Source organism: Lichenostomus cassidix, chromosome 15 (genome assembly GCF_008360975.1).
Source record: "Lichenostomus cassidix isolate B80296 chromosome 15, HeHo_3.0, whole genome shotgun sequence".
In the NCBI taxonomy this organism is placed as follows: Eukaryota; Metazoa; Chordata; class Aves; order Passeriformes; family Meliphagidae; genus Lichenostomus; species Lichenostomus cassidix.
Window position 1 is genome coordinate 5,926,908 of NC_139496.1, and position 22,896 is coordinate 5,949,803.

The 22,896-nt window shown below is 45.9% G+C and overlaps 1 long non-coding RNA gene across 1 annotated transcript in view; it reads right to left on the reverse strand.

The window, feature by feature from the left end:
• Positions 1-31: 31 nt before the first annotated feature.
• LOC146430261 (uncharacterized) overlaps positions 32-22,896 on the reverse strand; it is a 115,447-nt gene continuing 92,582 nt past the window's right edge. The window contains exons 7-9 of the long non-coding RNA XR_014855310.1: positions 7,099-7,221; positions 5,816-6,222; positions 32-4,397 (exon numbers count right to left, since the gene is read on the reverse strand). This is a non-coding gene — a long non-coding RNA (uncharacterized LOC146430261). The remainder of the gene's footprint in view (positions 4,398-5,815; positions 6,223-7,098; positions 7,222-22,896) is intronic.

Below are 22,896 nucleotides of genomic sequence, written 5' to 3' on the forward strand. Positions count from 1 at the left end.
TCGCCCCCGAACCCACAGCTCACCCCATCCATCCGACCGAACGCCGCAAACAACGTTGTTTATTTAAAAAATATTAGAGCGGCTCTTTGCCGTAAGTGACAAGTCATTATTCAATTCCTTTGGTACTCATGGAAATAACATCAATCAACATGAATGCATCTGCTAGCTAAATATGAATGTAATCATCCATTAAAATGTTAACATTTATGAAAACTGTTTATTAAAATAAAGTTATAAGAATCTCATTGTGATTTGATAATCAGCTAATGTCCCCTTAAGGCAGAATTTGAACATTTGATGTTTGGAACTAGATAACATTTTAAATGCCCCATCGGTTTATAACTCCAGTTATTCTAAAACATGATTAAGCCTTTGTGTTGCAGCCCTGGAAGCAGATGTCCTTTTTTTATCCTCATGCCCATTGCAAAATGGGCCTCCCCTAGCAGCCTACAAAACCAAATTCAGATAAAGAACCAAAGAGGTGAGTGTATGGAGATAAACTGAAATCAAAATGGGGTGGTTTGCCCTACCTGATCTAGTGGGGTTGTGTGACAACAAGAAGTGCTGAGTTAGGAGAGTTCTTCCCTTCTGACTCAGTGAAACTGGGAGAGGTTGACAGAGAAGCATCCTTGGTACAAATGGGCTGTGCCCAGGGAGTCACTGATGGGACCAAGAGGCCATCCATGCCTGCAGCCTTGGCCCTACAGACCACACTCTGTTCTTGCCCTTGTGTACATCCCAGCTGGCATCTCCACCTGGATACGCCTGTTGGCATCCTCCACCTCAAACCCAACCCCTTTTCCAGGAAAGGAGATGTTTTACATGTAATTAGGTAACATTTTGCTGTAAGACAGCTGACAGCCATCAGCAGGTTTCATTTTGAGTCACGCTTTCTATTAAGCATGTATAGGTCTGCTTCCTTGTGCAGAAGCCCCAGCTCCCCAGGCAGTTTGCTGTGTGCCCAGCTTGGCGTGCAGGAACCACACGGTGCATTCATGTGCACTGAGATTTTTTGGCCTTCCTCATTCTGGTAACTCTTCAACTCAGATTCAAATGTGACTGCAACAAATTCAGTTGGCACCTGTTTGCTCCACGTAGCATTTCAACAGACAGCTCTGAGGGGAGCCAGGCTTCTAATTCCTGCTGTGCTTTAATCGCCAGACTCAAGCTAGCTATGGCATATCTCCATAGAAATATCATATATGCTATTATCCTTTGACAGGTACAGTTCTATCCTAAAAGACTATTTCTTCCACAGTTTATAATGAATCATAATGCATATACCTTGCAACAGCTTACTCAGGAACTGAACTGTTTCAGACACCCCCAAAATCGGCATGATTAGTCATAAAGTCCTGTGTTGAAATATCAAACATCCAACACTGTGTTGGAATAAGAGAATTTTTTATCTTAATCTGGTTTTGTGTGTACTCTTAAACAATCTTGAGGACTCAACACATAAATAGGGACTTTACAAATTTCTGAGTTTCAGCTGTTTCAGTTGAATTTAGTAAACTGCGGTTTCATAATTCCCAGTCAATTCAGCTATAAACCCCCAATCACTGCCAATTCATTACATATTAGTTTTCACAGAATAGATCCAAATTCCTTTGATAACCACGAGGAAACTCTGAGCACTGTCTTTGTTCTGGAGAATTTCCACTATCATTCAGCATTAGTCAAGCACTAATGGACATTAAAAAATAAAGAATTGCTGTAGACTGTAAAAAATACATAATTTCAACTTTCCCATGTGACTGACGCCTTGAGAAATTGACTGACATAGCTATAACAAAATAATTATCCTGTTATAGCCGTGCCTGTATAATTTCTCCACATGGACACTCAATTCTAAAATTTAAGTGACTTTATTACAGAATAATTACTCAAGGACTTTAGACCAGAATGAGGTTCTGCACAGGAGAGTTTTGCCAGTTGGCTCTGGTGATTTAAATTCACCATACTAAGCAGGTAAATTTTGCTGTGCAGACTCTCAGGAGAGCCCGCCAGCAGCATTAGATAAGACATCCCAATTCTGTATTATCTGAAAATTGAACTTCCATACTGTACAGGGCATAGCATCCTATTTTGCATGCGTTGTCAAACAGACAGAGCTTTTGCCTCCCAAGGGAATGTCTTCTTGCAGCTCAGAAGGAAGGACAGACAGGCATCACTCAGTTGTAGAAAAAGAAGTGGGATTTGGTGAACCCAGAGTCACATTTTTCAAGTGCACCATCACTTCCATTTGCAAATGTGAACTCTGGCTGTCCAGCCTTCCCACCCACTTGCCTATACTTCTGGCTACAGAAACACACCTCTGCCGCCAAATTCCTTTTCCTCGCCGGCATTCTACTGATGGGCTCTCAGAAGCACGCAGGCCTCACAGGGGTCACAGCTGGCCTTTCAAACATGCTGTGCTCTCAGCACACACTGTCTGAACGTGCTGCCCAGCCCTGGCTCCTCTGCCCGGCTGCTGGCTGCCAGCCCGTGCTGCCTGAGTCACCCTGGCCACAAATTATTCATTCGAGCCACCGAGGATCATCACAAGCCACATTCTTTTAACAAGACTTCACACGCCTCTGCTAGCAAATGTCGCGGTGATTTGCACCGTGGAGACACGGGGAGAACCTTAAATGTGGAATGCACAAGGGACTGTTGACCTCCTCCTCCTCTTCACATCAGCTGGGCTTCGGCGGGTGCTGGTTGTGCTGGAACTGGGAGCTGTGTTTTGCCTGATCTCAGCAGCAGGAACAGCTCTGGTCTCTGCACAGAGACCACCCGGGAACCTTGGGTGCTCCAGGCACAGAGTCATTTACCACGTGTTTGAAATTGAACTAGTGGAAAGATCTTGTTCAGTCCCAAAACACAGCTGAGCTAACACACAGGAATCAAAGGAAACAAGCAGTCCTATTAACAGCAGGATCAGTGAAGCCTGGTTTGCTGCGCATTTGTCTTTCAAAGTTGAGCTCCTCTGTGGATTCCCTCGTGCCTGAAGACTGATTTTGTGCCTTTTATTAGAAGGACAAGTGTATTGGGTTTGCATGATGAGCGTTTGGTGGCAGGGGGGCTGCAGAGGTGGCTTCTGCAAGGAATTGCCAGAAGCTTCCTCCATGTCTGACAGAGTCAGTGCCAGCTGGCTCCAAGATGGACCCACCACTGGCCAAGGCCCAGCCCATCAGCGACGGTGGTAAAGCCTCTGGGATAATGGATTTAAGAAGAGGTTGTGGGGAGAGTGTGGAGGGTGGGAATGCCTGTGCAACTGCAGCTGGAGGAAGAAGCAAGAACATGTGAGAAAAACAGCCCTGTAGACACCAGGTCAGTGAAGAAGGGGGAGGAGATGCTCCAGGCAGCAAAGCAGAGATTCCCCTACAGCCTGTGATGAACAAAGACCATGGTGAGGCAGGCTGTTCACATGCAGCCCATAAAGGACCACGGTGGAGCAGATACTCACCTGCAGCCTGTGGGAGACCCCACACTGGAGCAGGAGGATCCCCAAAGGAGGCTGTGATCTCATGGGAAGTCTGCACTAGAGCAGGCTCCTGGCAGGACCTGTGGCCCACTGGCATGAGGAGGTTGCCTCTGTTCCCTCTGTGCCATTCTGTGCCTCTCCCTCCCCTGGCTGTGGGCAGGTTTGCTGGCAGGACTTGTGCTCTCCATGGCATCCCTGGGAGGGTCAACTTTCCACTGAGCTGTGAACCACTCCACAGGACAGCTGGGGAGAGGACTGTCCGGAGTGACGGGAGGAAATATTTTTATGGGCATCTCTCAGTCCAAAATCAGGGGGAGTGGCCGTACATGGGACATCCTGTTTCCAAAGAGATTTCTTGAAATTAATCCTTTTTTTTCCCCCAGAAATTTAGACACTCCCCATCCTGGGCTCTCTACTCACCACAATTGGGTTTTATTGTCATGGAAAAAGAGTTCTGCAGCATTAGAAAGGAAGGAAATACTGAACAGTTCTCGCCTTGCAGCTAAGTGTGATCCAGGCTCCATTGCACTCAGAGCCAGGAGTCCCACTGACGTCAGTGAGGCAGGGATTTCACTTCTGGAAATTTGGTTTTTGTTTCGTGTTTGTGTTAAAGAGCCTGAGAACCCATGCTTGATAAGGTCAAGCAAGCCCAGCAGGGTCGATACAATGCTCTTCTCCCCTCTCAGATCACAGGCACAGCCCAGACCACTCTCTGTGTGTCTGCCTCTGAATTATTTAACTGTCCAGCTGGTTAAAAATAGCACAGCAGCAACTCCCTTTCCAGCCTCTGACTGTGAAATGGGCCGTCAGAGCCCAGCCAAGGCTGAGGTCGTGGCCTGGGCTGCACATGTGGCCAGGGTGAGCTGGATGCCAGAGGGAGGGAGAAGCAAGTTGCCGCAAAGCCTAGTTCCAGCGCGATGATATCAGCCTGTGAAAGAAAAGCAAGGCAAACTCAGAGCGTTATGAAGCTGCCAAAGAAAACACTGTCTTCACAATGAACAAAAGTCTGATTAATTATTAATTGCCTGGCAGCTAATTAGCATTCCCTTGGGCAGCTGTCTACAGAGTGCCTTATATTTCCAACACACCCTGGGCCAACCTCATCTATGCAAATAGCTTTGGATCAGAGTTAGCAGCTGATTTGTTGCCTGAAACAAGTTGTTCCCCTCCCGTCCCCCCATCTCCTCCTGTCACCTCTCTTTTCTCCACCCAGGGACTTGGGCTCATTACAGTGTGAGCTAAGCAGAAAACACCCCTTGCTGATGAATCTCTTTCCTGCGGTGCTTTTCCAAGGAAGCCGGACACCTCCCAGCAGCCACCCCTGTGCACAACCCTCAGCCTGTGTAACAGGAGTATAGCTGCGGTGCTCCAGCCCTGGAAAAAGCCTCCTTTGGCTGCTCTGTGGCCAGAGGGGAGGGCAGCAGCTCTGTGTGGTGAGGCACTGAATATCTGCAGAGGCAGCAACCCAGTCTGGGCTTTAGAACTCAAGGCAGCATTTAGGGAATTGAGCATTGGCTAATCATAGAATCATTTAGGTTAGAAAAGACTTGTAATATTGTTAGGTCCAACCCACTGCCAAGGCCACCACTAAGCCATGTCCTTCAGCACCACAGCTACACATCTTTTAAATCCCTCCAGGAATGGTGACTCCATGACAGCCCTGGGCAGCCTGTTCCAATTCTTGACAACCCTTTCCATGAAGAAACGTTTCCTAATATTCTAGCTAAACCTCCCTGTTTGCATTCAGCTCCTGTTAATGTTAATGAGAGTTAGGCACATGCATCAAGGGCAAGCAGACCCCTTACGAGAGCATAAACATAAATTACAGCTATGTACAGACAGAGCAAGCCTTCAACTTGCTGCTTTACCATGCCAAGAAAGATGCACTTTCCATTTTAAGAACTTAGCAGCTTTTTTTTTTTTTTATGGAACAAGTCAATGCAGTTGGTGAAATACTGCAGCAAAACCTGTCGATTTCTCACTTTACACAATTTAGCAAAGGCTGTCCACAAACGTATGCAGACTAGGATTACTAGTCTAGGATTACTAGTGTCTCCAAAATGCACCTTTCTGAGACTTAGGTATCATGCTGTCTCTGCAGTACAGAATAAATCTCAAAGAGTTTTTGACATTTTCCCTGAGAAATTCACCCAGCCTCTGTATTTTACATCTGATACCTCAGTGTACCTGTCACTCATATTCATTAGGTGAAAATGAGAGTTTAGCAGGAAAGCAGGCAAAGTTTAAAAGGAAAGACAGTGAAGGAAACAAGGATCAATTACAGGGCAGTCTCAGGTGTCAGCTCTGGCCATCAGGAGCCAGGTGTACCAGAGAAGGTGAGCTGACCTGGAATTCACCAGTGGTAATGAATATCACTCCAACTTCACCAGAGCTCAGACTGATGCTCCAGCTCCAGAGATTAGAGGGATGATCACTTTCCTTGCAGACAAGGCCAGGTGATAAAAGCTGCAGTGGTGATCAGAGAAGCCCTCATTAAGAGGAGCACAAGATCTTTGAGCCAGAGAGCAGTTTCCTGGTCTGTTTACACATTTTTTGGAACAAGGAGTCCTGCATCTAAGACTACGTGTCCTGGCTGTTACTGCAATATAAACACAATAAAATTACTGTTTTCCTACCTCAAAGCCAGAGCATAAGTGCTGATGCAGCAAGATGATTGAGATAAGAACAGTTGTTTTCAGAGTGAAGGCATGAAATCTGCGGAGAGTTCTTTGTTTCTAGGCAAAGAACTTGATCTTTGAAGTGAAAAAAAAGCCCAAACTACCACAGTCAAGTTTCAAGTTCTTATCCTCATTCTACAGGTTTACCCTGCCTGCTGCCTTGCTCTAACTCTGCACTGTGCCAGCGAGGCAGCACATTAGTCAAACATGAGACCATTAAGTTATATCTCTATAGATATGGGATATAACCCCTTGAAATATATAGGCACTGCAGAGGAGCAGAGCATGGTTTTGTTGTACTCCTGTTAACAGTTCTGCAAAGAACCTGCAGCTACGATGCACAGCCAGATATTTTATTAGACTACATTTCTCCTCGTGTACATGAGTCATATAAAGTACATAAACTCATGAAGTCCGACTAAGACTGGCATAAATCAGGGATAACACCAGTGGAGCCAATAGAGTTGCACTGGGGTGAAAGTGGCATAAATCAGAGGCTGATCAGGTACACATTTTCTTTAAGGTAGACAGACCATTAAGTGGCTTACATAGACTTCTTATCACATTACAGTTCTGTAAGGTAAATAACAGTCACCGTGCACTGTGTGTAATGAATTGCAGCCTGCAACGTACAGCAAATGGCCATTTTTCTCTGGGAATCTCTCAGCTCAGAGCCCTGAGACCAAAAATAATGGGCAATATTCTCCAGCATTCATGTGTGACATTCCCATTAGTATTAACAGGAGGTATGTGCCCAAAGTCAGGATGTATTCATCAGCAATCTGAATTGGATATTACTGAGGCTCCCAATGAACGTTCCAATTCCATATCCAGCCATGACCCTCCTGGGGAGCAGCCACAGCTCTTCACTTGCCTTTGCACAGGAAAATATTGATTCAGAGTCAAGTAGAGCTGGAATCAGAGGAAGAAGGGCAGTCTGGTATCACTCACCTGTGAGGAGCATCCGCCCCCAGAGGAGCCAGCCCAGCTCAGAGCAGGACTCACTGGTGCATGCACTGGGTGTCTATCACAGGAAACAGCTTCAGGACTTGGAGACTGGATGGTAGCTGAAGCCTGAAGAAGGTAAGAGAAGTAAAGTAACCACAAAGTCACAAGACAGATCAAGAATTTTGCAGCTTAGCTGCCCAGCCTGGCTGCTTTCATCCCAATAAAGGCTGCATTCTACCCATATACACATATATTGTACATTGGAATGGCAGCAAAGAGATCAGAGTTTGTTTAGACTGAAGTACAAAAGTAATTTGTCTAGATCGGGGTAGAGAGATGCTTCTTTAAAGCTTAATATCCACATTAATTGCTTAATTTTTAAATTAGACTTCAAGGTGACTGGCATACAGAGCTAAACCAAGTTCAACAAGCAACCAAAGTGTAACTAACACAGGCAGAGCACACGTGTGTACACAGCTCTGTTAACAGGAACAAATTGCTTCCTGCCCTGAATTGCACCTAAGAAGAGCCATAAGCTGGTTCAAAACTAAATATACACCACAGCATTTGTACTTGCTAAGAAGGTCATTAGAACATAGAGCTCGGGGAGACAGCTGTGCCAGGAGAAAATAAATATAAAAATAAGATGTAGTGGAATTTGTGCAAGAGAAAATAACTGAAAAGACACAGAAGGCCAGGGAGCACAGCTGCTTGAAATAATTCTTTAGGAAAGAACTGGTGCAGCTGCATGCCTTATCCTAACCTCCTATCTCTGAAGGTATGAACCTTGGCAATGCTATTCCTGCCTTACCCAAGTGTAAGCATCTGGAACTCTAGAATACCTTGTGGAGAGTCAAAGATGAGACTGACCATCCAGCCTAAAGAATTAGTTTATAAGATTGTGGAGGTCTTGGCTTTGCAGTTTAACAAGTGTCCTTAGCAAAGACTTTCTTCACTGCAGTAGTACAGACTTCTCTCAGCTCTAAATGCAAGGGCTTAATCCCAGAGTTACTGGCTTGTCAGCAAAGTCTCCCAGAATACTGTCCACACCTTCGACAAGCTGTAATTAGTGTAACAGAACAATGTAAACAGGGCTCTAACTTAAACATGACTGGCAGTGATACAATAGAGGGGTCAGGGGGAAGCTAATCCAGAAATTCAGTGTGCACCCCCTTAAGCAAGGAATTTGAGTGCAACTAAAAATAGAAGGTGAGACTATCTGACAGCTAAATTGCCAGTGGTAGCTTAGTGTGGATTCGGTTACATTGCTCAGCGACCCTCAGTGAATTAAATAGATTGAAATGCTAATGATAGAGTGAATTCCCAGTACAGAGGTAGAATAAAGTAGTCAGATTAGGTTTCAGACAAGGTGAGTTCAATGGCAGCAAAGAGATCAGAGTTTGTTTAGATCAAGGTACAAAAGCAATTTGTCTAGATCAGGGTAGAGAGATGCTGCTTTAAAGCTTAGGGGCTCCCCAATGTTAAGTAACACGTCAAAAACAGTGCAGACCTGACAAGCTATTTCAGTGACTGCTATTTTATGTGATTTCTATCAACGCTGGAACATTTTTCACTGGTCTCAATACACTCCTAATGGCATTGTCATTTATCTCCTAATTAATGAAATGCGACTCTGATGACAGATGTGCGACAGTTCACCTGGGCTGTCACTCAGACTGGGCTTGTTTTATCTCACTGGGTATTCCAACCAGAGCAGCACTCCAGGGAAACCATAGCTGTGGCATTTATACTCCTTGGGGCTTGCAGATGTTCACCATGACAGCACAGCTTCACAAGCACACAGGGGTTCATCCCCAACGCTCCTCCTAAGTCTCAGGAAGCAATCATGCCACAGAAAGGAGACGCAGGCCAGATCAAGTGTCTTACCTGCCATTGCACAGACCAAGGCCAGACCAGCTGCTTAACAAATTTTAAACCCCAGGCTAATGGTAGTGGAAGGTGATACTTACAAAGTACACACAAAAATCAAGAGCTGAACTTGAAACTGCTCAGAGTTCACCTGTTCAAAACTGCTCTGCAGGCTCTCCAGAGCAGGTGTATTACTACATAAATTCCAAGATCAATTTAGCCTTAAACAACTGATCCATCCCTTCTCTTCCAAGGTCACAAGGCAAGTCAATGCCATTAGATTAAAACCAAACTTGATATAAGATGCACCATCCTCGCAGTAAGGGCAATTAAAGACCTTTCTTGACAAGATAGCAGGCTCACCATCACTCAGAGATTTAAAAATGGGATTAGGCATCTTTCTAAAGGATGTGTTTCAATTCACTACCCTTGTAATTCAGGATAGTTATTCTCGTAAGAAAGTGACATTGCAGCTTGTCATTCAACTATCAATCAGCAGTGTCATAATACTTCAGTGTCAGTTGTCTGTTTCCATTACAATAAATAAATAAGAATTACGTATTCTAGTCAAGAAAAAGCAATGTAAGCCTGTGTAAGGTCAGGGGAGGTGTAACATGTCATGCCCATGGGAGTTGCTTTTGCTGCAGTGCTGATGAAGCTGAGAGCAGGAAATCCAAGCTCTCTGGCACCCGTGTTTTCAGTCTAAGCACCACAGCTCACCATCTGGTCATTGGGTTAATTACTATATAGGAAAAAACACAAGAAAAAAACGTCTTCCAGAATGATGATTTGATTTGGGTTGCCCTACTTGAGGTCTGACATGAACAGGACCAGTTTTGAGATGGCAGCTGACTTGGCAGGAATCAGTCCCTCTGCCAGACAGGCTGCACTTTGAGCAGCCACTTCTCAGACATATGTGGGACTCACTTCTGCCTTCCTCTTCACCAAGGCCAGTTGTTGGTTTAGTCTCAGTATTACTACAGGAAAAGACTACGTGGCCAGTATTTGGGAACTGTGTGAGACAGCTCTGATGACTGCCCATGAGGCACCACCCTCAGCACCAGCACTTAACCATATCTGGGACCAGTGAAAATCCCAGCAACTCCAGTCCCTCAAATACAGAGAAGCTGACAGCAAAGTCTCACCCCTTGTGGTTCCAGGCCAAAATGAGATGCAGCAAGTGGAAATAATTCTTAAGAAGCAAAGCCCTGATGTGCTTTCTCCATTCATAGTAACAGTCCACTTTATGCCAAGTGACTCATTACTGTGAGTGAAGGGAACGTGATTCAACCAGAAAAGCACATGTAATTTGCATAGATTACTTTCCCACTTGGTTTCCATGCTGTGAAGTAACAGGGACTGCCTTCAAGACAAAAAAAAAAAAAAAAAGATGGTTCCATGAGTAATTCTTTGCTTAAATATTAAGATATAATAGATTGAAGAGACATTTGGAGATGGCAGTCTAGAGGAAAAATAAACAAACCAAACATTGTGAAGGACGCCTTGCGTTCCAGTTATTTTGAGTGCTGTGAAAGTGAACAGAAACTATTGTTCAGAGAATGCTTCCAACACCCTTGCAAAGGAAGAAATAAATGTTTCTGTGAGCCCATGGAAGAAAGAAAGAGGGGGCAGCCTCAGCCATGAGTTGGTTGGATTTCAAGATTCGCTTTTCTTCCGTGGCTGAGTGCATCTTGTGACAACACCCTTATCAGCCTCTGTGGAAAGGCACCACTGCAGAGCTGGTGGCTCCCTCTGAACAGGGGTGGCCTCTTTCAGACTTGAGCCTTGCTCTGGGCACTGCAGCATTTCACAAGATGAAACTCAGAGAGCTTTCAGCATTCACACATCCAACCATTAACCTAAAATATGGATGTGATTGCACTTCTAACTGCACCGAAATGCAGTGGCTGCAGTGGGTAGTTTGCAATTTATTTTTTTTTGCTGAAGCACTTGCTGGCAGAATCGTGATAGGAATAAGCAACTGGTTCCAGTGAAGTCACAAGGGCAAACCCAAACTGCTTACTTTGTGCATAAATGGTTTAATGTGACAGGGCATGGGGAAAGCAGGAGATCTGTCAGAAAAAATAAACAGGAAAGAAAATATTGTTACAGAATAACTCATCCCAAGTAAATTGAGCTTTCCGAAGAAGCAGCTTGTAAACTATTGGGTTTCAAGAGTTGCATCCTGGCTCCAGGCAATGCATGATGCTTCACTTGACAAACAAACCAAGCTCAAGAAAAACAACTTTGCTAGATTAAGACAGCAAGGAGGTATTGGGAAGTACTGAAGTGACACACGGCTCAGCAGACACAGGGCTCATTTCACTGCAAGAGAGCAGTCAGACTTCAGAGGAGGCAGATAAACACACACACCTGAAACCCACAAAACCTTTCCTCCCACTTTGAACCAACTGCAAAGGTCAATAACACTGTTTTTTTAGGAAATGTGCAGAAGAAAAATTGCACCTCCTTACAGCAGCACAATGAAGACATGCAAATCAACATGCAGCTACAAGCCAAGCCTGGGGCATTACTCAGCTTTCTGCCCATTCTGCTCCCTCTGCCTTGCATTTCTTTTACTTCCAACTTAGTGGCTCAGAGGTGGTTACATACCTGAAATTGTGCTGCTGAAAGAGGAGGCTCACCTCTGCTGTCCTGAAGGATGGGAAATGTCACTGCAGAGATGGGTGAAATTACACCCTCTATAAAGCACTCCCTTAACATTCTGAGAAATTTTTCGTGAACCTCATATCAGAAAACAGCTGGAAAATAAAGAGAAGGCAGGTAATAGAAGGGCAGTGAAGAAGTAAACAGCATCCAGCAACAACAGAACAAAAAATAAATCCCTGTTGAAGACTCTGAAAATCAGCTTCCCATTTTGATCTGGTCCCTCTCAGCACTAGCCAGCATCTTTGGCCAGTGGGCTGTGTTTACAAGTGGCAGCAGCTGGAGAGCTCATCTCCAACTGAGAGCTCCTCGGACAGAGCTCCATGAGGAAACAGCAATCAAAATGTACTGGGTGAGAGTTTACAAATGGGGAACCGAGGCACAGGAAGGTTAATAATAATGATACTTTGCATTTCTTTATTACTTTAAATGGTCCACACCCTTTAGAGACGTTGACCCTCCCAATACCCTGGGGAGAGGTGACAGGCTATTATTATCCTGTTTTTCACCTATGGGGACAAAGAGGGCGAAATGTGCTATTCCTCAAGCCAAATAGCTGACAACTGACAAAGATATTTCTGTGTTTCAAGTCCAGCTCAAGTGCTTCATGAAATATCATTGTAAATCTCCTTCTGACTAGCCTTGTCTTGTTGAAGATATTTGGAGCTTCGTTAGCTCCATTGCAGGAACAGTTGGTTGGTGGCCAAGCATAAAGTGCCCTCACCCATCGAGGACAGATAACTGCTCTCCCTCGGAAATCCCTCTCCCCCAGCATTCCAGGTGTGTCTCCTTGCTGGGCTCACTCCTCCTAAACATCTTACCACAACCACCGATTTTATTGCTCCAGTGCTTCCCATAACAATCTCCCCTTTTCCCCCTGCTTTTCCAGCTGAAGGAGGACCACACAGGGCTGGGAATGGGGCTGAGCAATGATTTCTAGGAGGATAAATAGAGAGAAGGGAAATAGCTACCAGGCAATGTTGACATAAGTCTGAGTGGAAATTAAACAGTTTCTCACCAGCAGAGTTAGCTTCTGGAGCAGGCCTGGGAGAGCAGTAGTGGGAAGTAAATATCAAGGACAAAAAGCCCTCAGCCAACCTACGTAGTTTTGAGATGGATCTTGTTCAATCTATAGGGATGGGCCTCACAGGGTGACCTGCTGATGGAAGAGGTCTCACCAGCCTGGAACTCCCTCTTTCTTCCTTGAGAGCACTGAGCTGTACAGCTCACAGCCAGCAAGGGTCATTTCTGTAAAACCTTGGCTGCCAAACAAATAAGCAAAGTGAACATCAAGAAAATTGCACTGCAGCCCTCAGCTCCAGCTCTGTTCCTGGCACTGTGGGAATTTGTGTCTTTGTGTCCTGAAGGAATGTCCCCATCCCTCCTGTGGCAGGGGCTGCTTGAGTCCCACCTTAACGAGGTGCTGGGATGCTTTGCCATAGGGCTGGTGGGTCCCTGACTCCAGTGGCATTCACCCTGGCTCCCTCTGTCACACCCAACTGCTCCAATTCATGTGGCTCTACTGCGAAAATAAATTTACAGCCAGGGTTTCCTGTGCTCAGCATGCCCAGAGGACACGGATCACAGGCCGCTTTGGTCATGCTTGTGGAGAAGGCTGGAACAACAGCAAGGGGAGGTGGTGGAACTGAGGAGAATGTTGAGAACTTCAAGAAGGCAGCCCCTCCACTCCCCTCCTTGCTTTCCCAGGGTGCAGACTGCCCTTGCCCCCCCAAAATCAGCCATGCAGTGGGCACGCTTCCAGCCAGAAGGGATGAAAGGGATGGGTCAGAGGCCAGGTCCTCCCGCCTGACCCAGGGGGTGTCACAGGCAGCCAAAAGCCATCCATCAACTCTAAGTGCTTGGTTATCACAGAGGGAGTGCTCGAGGCTTTGTCTCCATGGGAAGATTGTACTGGTATCGTTCAGGGTATGAACACAAATTGCTGTGATCCCTTGGGGCCCTTCTTCGCTAGAAAAATGTGAGTCCTTAATGCTCATTAATTAACTCCAAGTAGGCTTTGCGGGAAATGTGTAGTTTTCACATGAATCAGTAGGTTATATTAAAGACCAGCTCTGCATATTTTATTGCTGTATGATTCAGCAAAACTCAAGCACGTACTTAAGTTTAAACATCTGCTTAGTGCTCAGTGAAGTCAAGGGAAGGCTGCTAAAACACTTCAGTGAATTGGAGCTTATTTAGACTGGGTGTGATTTAGGCACCAGCAATTAAAAATATCCAATACTTTACCTCGTACTGTAGTACCTGATCATGTAACTGGAAAAGTGCTAGCACTGTGAGAATAGATAAGGCTCAAGAGTTTAGAAGGTCCAAGTTTGGCTTTGCAGTCACAGAACAGAGGTGTGTGTTTCTCTCTCCAGGACTGAATCACCTCAGTTCAATAAGGACCAGCACCCTGGTTTTCTGCTTTCCTGAAGGCTGTTGCACTGCACACCAAACTGCTTTGTGCCAAGAGGCTGCAAGGCACTACCCAGGTATGCTGAAGAGCTTGCAAAACTACTGTGTGTGTTTGAAAAGCACTTCCAGTCCTGGGATGAGGAGTTACTGCTCTAAAGTTGGGAAGATCAGCTCCTGATCAGCTGTGCTTTTCTGCCTGGATCATGGCAGGCATAAAGCATGTGCAGCCACAAGAAGGCAATTCCTGGAGCTCCCTTCTCCTACCATAAGACAGCGATGTAAGAGGGTCCCACAACCAGTACAAACACCATCCTTCAAGCTGGGGCAGTTGAAGGATAAAAGACTCAGGCTGTTCCCCACTCTCCCCTGTCCCCCTTAGCTTTTCCAAGGTCTCTCTTCTTCCATCCATGCAGTGTCAGCCACCAAAGCCTAACTCTTGCTCTTTAACCTTAAAATATGACAGCCCCGTGCTGCACTCCTGTGATCCTGTAATCGTATCTTCCTACAGACACCCTTCTCGTGCAGCTTAAATATTTTACAAATACATGTCTAAGTACAAATCTACCGCATTAACTCTTGGATAGAGGGTACTTATTTTCAGCTCTGTGGCTGGGATTCCTATAAGTGTAATTTACCATGCAGTATGACAGAGCTGGGCTAGAAGGCACAGCTTTTACTAGCTAAAATACAATAAAATATGCTACACCGTGTTTCACAGATGAATCACTTCTAAACCATGCCTTTAAGTATTGTCTGTCACTGCAGTTCCTTATTGTAATACTTTGTGAGAGCTAAGAGGAGGAGAGAGAAATTGCCCTTTAAATCTCTACAAAGCCTATCATCTAGAAGAAATTAGGGACATTTGTTCTTGGAGTCAGGTGGGTTATGTAAGGGAAAGCTATACACAACAGGTTTTATATGAGTGGAGGGGAGGCGAATGTGTTTTCACTTATTTATATTATATGATGTTTTATTCTAAGAACATTCAAGGAGCAGCTCACAAACAAAACAACACCCAAACTCTGTAAAGAGCAGCTGTACTCCAAAGGGTGCAGACAACTGTTTCCTCTCAGCCCAAGCTGCCAGGCCACCAGCATAGAGACCCCACGAGAGCAGAACTTCCTGATACCTGCTCTGAATTAGCTCCCAAGAGGAGAGTCAGCAGCATGTGGACGAAACAGAGGAGTAGGTCAGGCAAATCATCAGGAGACAGTAGGATATTCCCATATGCAGTCAGTGCCAAATGGTCTTTGCAGTCCTTGCTCCAGAGGACAGCACTGGAAGTACTGGCACGAGCCCCCAGCAGTCACAGAAATCCTGAGGAGCAGACAGCTATTTGGGAAATGGCCATACAAGGTCCATGCCAAAGATCTTTGAACACTTCCCAATGTCTGAAATCAAACTGAAGTATGAAAGACCCAAAGATACGGGGAGAGAGCAGTAATGATCCCCAGTGGGATGTCTAGAGTCTGGCCAAAGGCTTTATATAATTTATGTGATTGGAAGGCACACATTCATTCCTGCTACTAAATACATCTCCACTCACCAGATACGTAGATTTTCCCCGCATTCCCTGGCTTGCCTGTGAGGGCCCTGGAGCCCAGCACCAGGTTATCCCCTGGGCTGCTGGAGCCCTTCACAGACCCAAAAGCTTTTCTACAGATTGCAGCAGGTTGTTTCTAAGCCAGACTCCCCTGGGCTCTCCTCTGTCTTTTTTAAAGCTACCTCTGAAATAATGGAGTAAAGACAAAGCTGGAGCAACAGGGCTGTCACAGCTGGTGGCCACAGCTGCAAGTTTGGGCCAGAACACATTGTTCTTCCTACTGCAGATGCTTTCTGTTAATAAGACACCACAGAGATATTTCTTCTTTGGGAATCTACAGCACAAACCAAAACCAAGGTCAAAGAAAAAGTCCATTTTTTCATTTACCATTTTGGCAGGATAAACAAGAAACGCTTCAGTCCCAACTGACATGAATTAATAATGCTCCTGTTACTCACTGCCTGTCAAAAGTTTCATCAAGACACAAGCCCAGGTTTTGAAAGATATCCAAAGGCGATTAAAATGCTGCATGACAGAAGAACACTTGACCTTGTGGGCAGAGCAGCCCTGCAGCAGTGCAGGAGCTGTGCATGCCTGGTGCTCACACACAAACAGCCTGATCCCTGCAGGGACTGCCACTGAGCTGCCAGCACTGGATGTGTGTTACACTCCCTGTCCCATGCACACTGAGGGTACAATCCAGCAGGAGTGCCACTCCAGAAGATTTCTCCCTATCCAATATAGCACAGGGAAGCCTCCTCCCCTGCAGATCTGAAATTAAGTGCTGCAATCGTGCCATGCTGAACCACAGCATTCACCTTCAGGGATGAAGACCCTCTTGATTGTGTCCCCTTGCCTTTTGGTCACACAGATCTGAAAATAATGTAATCAGAGCAAAAAAAAACTGATTATCATCTCAGTGACGGTTCTTTCAGCCAGCTTCAAGGAAAAGTGTGATTTGAAGTTGCTGGAAATCCCTTTCATGGCCAGTACTAGTCCCAGGCTTGCATGCAGCTCTGGGGAGCTTGGTGCAGCTTCCCGGTTTGCTCCACCCACAGAGTTTGGTTTTCTGTCTCAGGCTGCACAGCTGAGTGTGTCTCAGCACCAAAAACCAGTATTAAGTGAGTTGGACTAGTGCCTTCCTGTACATTTTGTAAACAGTTGGAGACCGCGGGGTTTCACTATGTCTCATGGCTTCTGCAGAAGGAGGGTGAGTCAGAACTGGTCAGTGAAGAAAGCTGTTGTGTCTGGGACACTGCTCCACCAGTTTCAGAAGCTGGAAAGTGCACATTATGCTTTGCATGTATGTTTAGTTCACTTTCTCCAGCTGCCCTGGTGGTCTGGGAAGGGAGAATTTTTCCTTTTCTTTTTTTTGATGAAACCAGAAAACCCCCAAAACCCTCAGAAGTACCAGGTCTCAGTTTTATGCAGAACCTTCACAAAGCTCCCCCAAGCATTTTCATCCAGAATAACTCTGTCTCCTGGAGGCATTAACACCCACTCACATCAATTTCCATTGGGCATCACCAAATACCACCTTGCCCTGTGGTCCCTGCAGTCACACAGAGCTCAGACCAGTGCAGGACAGAGCTGACAGATTTTCCAGTCCCTCATTGCCTCCATCCAAGTCATTCAAGACACAGGGAGGCTGTGTGAATTTGAAGGCATGCAAATCTCTGCCTATAAACCTGGCTCTGCTCAGCTGCTCTTTCAGCCCCAGAGATTTATGTATTCCCTCTCTTTTAAGTAAACTCTTTTTCAAGAGCATGACTGTAAAGGTAAGTTCAGGCATAGACCTGTGTAAATTATATGGTTTGAGCTCCCCAGGGATCAGCATGGTTTCTGCAGTCTCTCCACTGCTCAAGCTCCCCCGTATGCTCCATAATCATTTCCAGGTTCCCTCATGCTCCCTGACTCAGGGCTGTAACTCAGCCTGTCACCCTCTGTGCTTGAGAGGCCCCACTGGCAGCTCTCAGCTTGGGCTGTCAGCTGAGGAGACTTGGGTGTTTTTAAAGATCATCTATTTTACATCTACATTGTCAAACTGAGTAAAACTCGCCCTTGCAGCAAACAGCTTCTATAAAGATCAGAAATGGATGTTGCTTATTGCCTATTGATTTCCTGGATGAGGAATGTGCACATGGCACAGAGCAGAGCGTTTGCACTACAAACACTTGTATAATTATGGGAGAAGTACACATTAATGAGGGACTGACTATATTTTCCTTAAGTGGAAAGTGTATTTAAAAGGAGAAGGCTCCTCCAGCTTTTGAAGTCAGAAGTTGTTAAACAGTCAGCAGCTGGAAATTTAAAATTCCTTCACATCAAGGCTCTGTGATCAATAGGGATTAAGTCAGACAGGACCTTTCAAAGCTTCTAGCCTTATTAACAAATAGGTATCTGAAACACAGAGGCACTGCTGGAGGCATCTGTGAGATCCTGGTGGTGGGGGAGAGGCAAGGGGAGAGAGCACTGAGGCAGAGACATGAACATTGCACCAGGCTGACTCACCTACAGCCACAGAAATCACACCTGGATGCTCATTTCCCTTCTTTTGGTGCTGCCTGGCTGTCTCCTGATCACATGCCAGTCTGAAGAGGAGGTTTCCTGCCAAGTTTCCAGACACCCCACTCCTAAGTGTGCCATCATGGTACCCATTTCCCACCAGGAGCTCTCTGTTGCAGTTGATCTGAATACCTCTTTATCTTTTTCTTTCTTTCTTTCTTTTTTAATTTTGAATCAAGGAAAAAGAAAATTAATTAGGATTCTTTCCCTTTCCTGACAGTTTTCCATTCAGTATGGACTGAAAAAGCATTAGGTCCTGGGCCCATAGAGGAGGTGTCCAGGCAGCAATTCTATAAAAGAGGAGAAAAGATTAAGAGCTTTGCTCTGATCAGATCCAGAAATCAATTTCTTCTTCTTGTAGGATCTTTTTTTATATACCAATTTTGCAGTTTTACTAGAGTTATAAATATGCTGCCTTTTGAAGAAAAAAATAGATTCCTGCAAAATTAAGAAATCCAGACCCTTTCTTTCCTTTATACCTAGCAGGTGCAAGCTACCAAAAGATATTTTCTTCTCAGCGGACACTGTGGTTTCATTTACAATATTTCCTGCATGAATGAGCTTAGCCCTGTTGTTGCCACATCTTTGGATTTACGATGTGGTCAACAGTTTGTTATTTTCTTCTCTGCCTTCCAGTCGCCTTTGTCTCGCTCGGGTGATGAAGGAGGCTGAGGTGAGTCATGTGGCCACTGGAGATTGCTGTGCATCTTCAGGGGGTGGCAGTGGGAATTCCAGGAACCCCAGGGATGTCTCAGCCAGAGAGGTTCTCCAGTGACAGATCAGTGAGATGAGCACAGCTCAGAGCCCGCTGTCCTCGGCGCGACATCATCGCCCTGACGAGCGCAGAGAAACGTTTTATGTTGCTGTGAAAGGAACCGACACGGCTGGAGATTGAATCATTTCGGATTCATCTTGGCACGGCGCCACCAGCGCCTGCAAATGGAGTGTTCAATGTTTAATGTGCTGCTGGCGCTGAGCTCTGACCTGCTCGCGCTGGGGATTTCCGACGCCGTGGAACTACGCGTGGCAGTGCCACTCATGGTGTTTGAAGTGGGGGAAAACCACTCAGCCTGGCACAGCAGCCTGCCCTGCGAGGGCTGGGCACCCAGCAAGGGACTGGCACCAGCCTGGCACTGCTGGGATGGATGGAGAGCTCCGCTGGTGGCTCCTTGGTGTGGCTGTGGTGCACAATGTGACACTCCAGGATGTGACCGCGCTGACCACGCCGGGCTGTGCCTGGTAAATACAGAAGAAAGAAGTTCAGAAAGAACATCCCTCTGATAGCAGGGCACTTGCTCTGGGGAAATAGAGCCATCTGGAAAATAAGAGAACACCAACTGCAGCAGCCTCCTCTTTTCCCACTTCACTGCAGGTCAGCTTTATGCAGCTGGAGACCACAGTAAGAGGAGACTGCAGGTCCTGCGTCCCTCTCAAAGCAACAGGAGCCTTGGATCTCTGTCTCACATTGTGCAAAAGTAGAATGAGTACTAAAATATTATGGAAATTGAATCAAATGGGGAAATGCTTATTTTGTGCATGCATTTTTTTTTTCCATTCCTCTCCCCAACCCAGCAAAATGACAGACTCCTACAACATGCAAGCTTCCTGAGGATGCCTTTATCAGCCAAAACAGGGATTGTTTATAACATTCCTCTCTTTCCCTCTGCCACATCACTTTTATTGGCTGGCTCAGTTTCCGCTGCCATGTGCTGCTCACTCCTCCAGCAGAGGAAATGAGCAGCACACACAGGCTAGGGAAGAGAACAATATTAAAGAACTGGGAACCATTTAATGCAAATTACCCTGGGATCAGATCGAGCCTAGCCACTGCTCCCCATCTAATATTGTTCTTGTTTTCAAGAAATATCTAAATGCTGGGAGCAAATTTCAAGTGTTGTTTGTGCTTGGCCCCAGTGTGGGCCAGACAATACAAAGCAAACACTCCCACATGCTCTGCCCCCAAGGAGGCTGCACTCTGATTTCCTCCTGCACTGAGAAGTAGGCATCATTTGTTACTCAACCATTTCAAATTCCCAATGTGGCAGGATTTGTTCTAATCAAACGCAGAAGTACTGCTGAGAAATCAGCTCTGAATCTGAGATGTGATCTTTTCTTTGAACATTTCCTCTCCGTTGCTAAACCTTACAACCACATTCAGCATCTGGCAAGTTTCTTGGTTGGGCTTCCTGGGACTAGACCTCAGAAAACCAAACAGTTCATCTCCTTCCCCAGGGGAAGTCTGGGTAACAAAGTCAGCCCTGAAAATATTCACTTTTTAAGAAAAAGTCCCAAGATGGAGGGTTTGTAGCCTCCTCAGGTGAGCCATTTGAGTGCTTCATAATTGCACAAAACACATGACACCTAGGGAAAATCTCCATAATATTACCTCAATCCCATTCCACCATCTGCTGTGGTTTTAGTAATGACATCTCTTAGCGTCAGGGAAAATCTCTAACTCAGTACTTGCAGGACAATAGCACACACAGGTATCATTGCAGGGAGAAAGCTTCCAGGAACAAGTGGATTTAAAGAGATTTGCTGAGCTTTAGCTGTGAGGTTAACTCTGAATATGGGAAGAAAACACAGAGGGACTGTCAGCTATCAGAAGAGCTGAGTTCCACCAAGAGGTGTGGAATGGTGTTAAGAGCAGAGAGTTTTTCCTGACAGGCATCATTATCCAGTGGAGGAATGACCTTACACTGGGCAGCCCCTGCAGTCAAAGGTCAGCCTGTGTGCTCAGAGTGTCAGGACAAGCCCTTCTCAGCCTACTGAGAACCAGACAGGACCTGGCCACTCCCCAGAGCACTGAACACCATCAAGGAACGCCAAGGACATTTGCTCATTTCTCACTTGGTCTGATCTTGAACCTCTGTGGTGCAAGGGAAAGCACCTCTGAGTCAGCCCAGCTCTGTTTGCTGTTAGCAGTGAGGCTGAGGAGGGAGCACCTCCCGGGTGCCTCCTGCCACGCTCAAATATCCCACGCTCTGCAGAGCAAACAGAAAGGCTGCTGCGGCCAGGAATTTCCTAGTGGGAAACGCTTCAGAGCAGAGCGAGGCTCACTGTGGTTTCGGTTTGCGTGTTCCATCAGCTTTCATCTCCAGCAGGTGCTCCTGCGTGCCTGGTTCTCAGGAATATGTGTATTTTGGTAGATAATTTAACTCCTCTGGCAGGCAGATCAGCTGGGTTCCCCTCTCAAGCGCTCAGAAGGGCTGATGCCCCTCACTGCTCAGCTCCCAGTCCCAGCTGCTCCCCAGAGCCGTGGCTGCTGCCTCACAACCTTCCCCGTTGCTCAGGGCCCAGGGGAGAGAACAACTCTCCTCACAAACATTCCCAGCACCTCTGATCTAGTCCCACATCCCTCAGCCCCCATCAGCTCTGGATGCCTAATCTCCCCTGGGTCAAAGCCAAACCTGTGGATCCAGGGCTTGATCTCAGCTAAGAAAAGGAAAGGAAAGTCTCAGCAGCACTGAGGCAAGAGACAGCAGGCACATCGTGTCCTATTCACACTCACACAAGGGTGCAGCTTGCCAGCGTTTTAAAGTGTTCCCATGTTCTAATATATTTTTTAAAATAGGCTTTTTTAAAAGTCCTCTCACACGGAGAGGATTTTTTAATAAAATAGTATTTGAGTAGAGAATAAAGCTGGGATTTTGTTGAGGCCAGAGGGCCTAGATAACACTACTGAGTAATGAAACAGTGCTCAGCTAACCTAATGGGCTTATCTGGATGGTCTGTGGGTTTCCCTTTGTCTCCAAGCCAAAACTTGAGAAAACACCTGCAGCAAAAATCTTATCTGCACTCTTCAGTTTTCTTCCCTCCCTCATCTCCTGCTCTGTGTGTTATAAATAGTTTCTTTCCCTCCTCCCACTATCCCATTTATCAGCACAGCACTGGTTTTGTTAAAATAATGCTACATCTAGAACTGCGCTCCAAGCCTATTTGGAAGGATTTGTAAGTATTATATATTTCTTTTGTTCAGCAAACAGAAATAAAATGGGAATAAATCTTTGAAGGAGCTGACTCCCTGATCCCCCAGCTGAGATTGGGCACCAACACCATCAGTTCTGGCAATTCATCTGGGCAGGGATGGCACTGAGCTGCTGTGAGTCCCTCTCAGGTGGCAGTGCTCATCACCCAGGGCAGATGCAACAGGGATGGAAAAAGGAAACAATCAAAGCTCAGAAGGGGACTCTGTCAGCTTACCAGATTTTAAGGAAGTTTTGAGTAAATCAGAGCAGGTTTTGCTGGTCCAGAGAGCAAAAGGACAGCAGAGGTGTTTGCAGGTGGCTCATGTGGAAGGACTAAACAGGGAAAGCAGATCCCCAGCTGTGTTTCAGTGGAGTGGGAGAGATTCATGAGAGGATCAAGCAGAGCTCCAGGCCCAGACAGAGGTTTGGAACAAAGGTGATTTCAGTCTGATGACCATGAGAAAGGAACAGCAGGTACTTGAGACTTGTCCTGCAGCAGAAGCTGCAAGAAATAAATGGCATCTCAGTCTCCCATAAATTTATAAAAGGAAGCGCAAGAAGAGGAGGACAGAGGATGCCAGGAAGGTCCTGGCATCTGTTGTTCTGCAAACAGAAGAACAGCTGACTATGCATACCCAGAAATGTATCTGAGATGAGATGCATCTCACTGTACTTTAGAGGAATCTCTCTGTTCCCCCTCATGGTGACTCTGGGCTCCCTTTATAGTCACAGGAGAGAAAAAGGCCCATTTACAGAATGATTCATCTGACCTAT